We start from the raw sequence: 3,034 nt of genomic DNA, 5'->3' as shown, positions 1-3,034 counted from the left end.
TAATAGTAATCATCTTTGTTCATGCAGGAATTTCTATAAGTATAAATATATGTTCCTGACCAAACCCAGTCTCCTGTAAAGTCTTGTAATTGACTAGCTAATACTCAGAAGACAATTATTTGAAAAAAATAAAACAATTTAGTGCCGGCTTGCTGATTGACTATTAGTATCACTGTCAGACACATATATATATTACAATCAATGAATGATACATGTGCAAATTACACTTACAGTTACACAGAGACTGAAAAGAATAGGTTTGAAAGGGCTTGAGTAAAAAGTCATGCAATCCTACCAAAACAAATGATAGTTCAAAATAAACAAATCCTACAGGTCTAACTCAACTGATTTCACTTAAAATCTTGCAAACAAGAGAGAAAGCATTTAATTGTTATTCACTTATTGTAAAAAAAATAAAAAATAAAAACCTAAACCTAGATCCTAGATATATATCTATATGTCACCTAAAACAAACAACAATATCAAACATAAAAGAATTTTTATAAAATTAAAACACCTACCTTTGTTTTTCCTGAGAAAATCAGGATACAGCTTGTTGCCACTCAAGTGAGATCGCTGCTCTTAGTTTCACCCATGGTGCTTTCAGTTTCACTCATCTGTTATTTTTGTGTCTGGCACCTCCAAGTTCAAACTCTTGTTTGGGATGAAGAATACAGCATTTCTTCATGCCTAACAAGTTGACAAATCGGTGGCATGCCATTTTTTCAGATAAATGGAGATTACAAAATCTTTCTCAGTTCTAACAACGTGCTTCCAAAGAATTTGGCGCCTGGTTTCTTAGCTTCCGGTGCCAGAGTTTGTCCACCGGAGTTACTTCCCTTAAAAGCAAAATGGCGACGCTCTGTAAATACACCATGAGGAAAGGGGACTCTTTTGAACGAACTGCTGCAGCTAGAAACCTTTTCTCTGTTGTCTTTGTTGAAGCACTTTTGCATCAAAGCAAAACAACATTGATCCATGCATCATTTCCATGAACTCAGTAAGTATGTTTTGTTTTTGCTTGTTTTATTCAACACGTGGTACAGATGTAAACATGTGTGTCACTGTGTGACTGTGAAATCGAAACCAGCCTTCAATTTTAAAAGTTTCTTCTTCGATCTGACACATGAGAAATGGCAGATGTATAAAACTTAACTACATTTTAAGCAAAAGTACTGTTTAATCATGTGATGATTTGATTGTTGGGTTTAACGGCCGCCTTTCTGTGTCAGTGTGTCATTGTGTCGTCTGTTTGCAAACAGAAAGTCTGCCGTGATTTGCGTTCTGCTGGCACTGTTGGACAGAATAAACGAAACCTGTTGGTTTCAAAGTATAAATTATAGACTGTAACTTCTGCTGAATTTGTTTGAGGTTTGGAACTCACAGATTTGGTATACATTTGCCGCGAGCAAACTGACTGGTTTGGTCAAAATTAAAAACAGGTTTCTGAAAATGAAATTGAAAAAAGTGCTTCAAATTGTAAACATGCCTGTGGGTATTTACAACAATGACGATTATAACAAATATTCCGAAAGTGTATTGATAGAATTATGTACATTTATGTAAAAAGGTAACATTAACCATTGCATCAAAATTGGTTTGATTGATTGATTGAATGACATTAATGACAAGCAATACGTTTGTAAGTTTTCTGTTCACATTCACTCTAGTTATGATGATGATCTTTGGAATGTCTTATGTTTGAGTTTATTCTTTGTTAAAACCTTTTTTTGTTTATTTACTAGGTCCAGGAAAGAGGGGTGAAGAAGATATCTGGATGAATTCTCACTGGAAGTACCATGAAGCACATCATAAATAAAATACCACTGGAGGAAAAGGTAAGAGTCCTGTCAACGAACTGTGAAAGTAATTAATCAGCCAGTGAATGAATTAAATCAATTAATGGGCAAAACGTCTCAGAGAAAAATGGCTTATTTCAGATGAAAATGTGTTTTCATCAATAATATACCATATTTACATACCAAAAAGAACACACTGCGGACATTTACCTCTTCATTTTTGTTCCTTTTTCCAAGTTTTTGAATGAATGATTTTTTGTAAACTGTAGGCATTGTGTTTCAGGCTTTACAGGACACAATGTTGCAAAGCTTCAAGCTGATACTGAGCCTTCTTTTGAATCAAATCCACCATGCCCTGCCACAGACTGACAGTGAAGTTGGCCAAGGGAATCATCCAACAAGGGATGCTGGTGACAGTGACCTTTCCTAGAAGCGGTACCGCATCCATGCAGTTCCAGTAGTTCAGAAAAGTGATGACAAATGTTGAAGACACATTCTGCTTGTGAACATTGTTAGCCCAAGATCGACTTGTCATCTATTTCACTTCTTTGTGACAATATAACATTTGAAGAATGAACCAAGTGTTTGTTTGGCTTTATTTTGTAGCATAATTCGAATGTGTAGCAAACACAACCAAAACTATAAGTGGAGAACACAAAATTAAATTAAAAGTGTTTTAAAAATAAGGGATCACAGTTCTTGAACTTTGAAGAAGAATGTTCTTGAATAAGATCATTCTTGAAAAAAAATATTCTAGAACATTGTTGCTGTTCTTGAATTTTGTTCGATATTCTAGAATATTCTACAAGCCAAAAAATTCTAGAATAATGCCAGTTGAAAAATTCTAGAACATTCTAGAACATTCTAGAATATTCTTGAATAAAAAAAAGTTCTTGAACAACGTTTCGCCGGGGACTTCAGCTGTGTCGCTGTTCGCGGCATTTTATAGTTGATTTGAGCCTTCTGAGGAGAATCTTTGAGTGTTAAGTTCTTAGATCCTCTGGCCAGTCACGATATAACCTTGAATGGTTGAAAATGACGTTAAACATCCATTAAAGAAAGAAAGAAAGAAAGATCCTCTGGCGGGGTCTTTGTGTACTTGTGGATTTTTTCACAAGCGAGTTGCCTTTGTCTCCACTATCTTTGTGGACTACGTTCGACTTATACCTGCGGCGGTGTTGCTTTATTTTGTGTCTTACGCTCAAGTAGCGTGTCACTCGCGGAGCGCTTTCTGT

The 3,034-nt window shown here is 35.5% G+C and overlaps 1 long non-coding RNA gene across 1 annotated transcript; it reads left to right on the top strand.

Moving 5' to 3' along the window:
- Positions 1-209: 209 nt before the first annotated feature.
- On the top strand, positions 210-2,376 carry LOC138963083 (uncharacterized). The gene is made up of 3 exons (XR_011454705.1): positions 210-1,000; positions 1,746-1,838; positions 2,083-2,376. It is a non-coding gene; the product is annotated as an uncharacterized lncRNA (long non-coding RNA).
- Positions 2,377-3,034: the final 658 nt, after the last annotated feature.

This window comes from Littorina saxatilis, linkage group LG3 (genome assembly GCF_037325665.1).
Source record: "Littorina saxatilis isolate snail1 linkage group LG3, US_GU_Lsax_2.0, whole genome shotgun sequence".
NCBI lineage: Eukaryota > Metazoa > Mollusca > Gastropoda > Littorinimorpha > Littorinidae > Littorina > Littorina saxatilis.
Note: the sequence above shows the minus strand (reverse complement) of the source record. Positions and strands in the feature narration are given on the sequence as shown.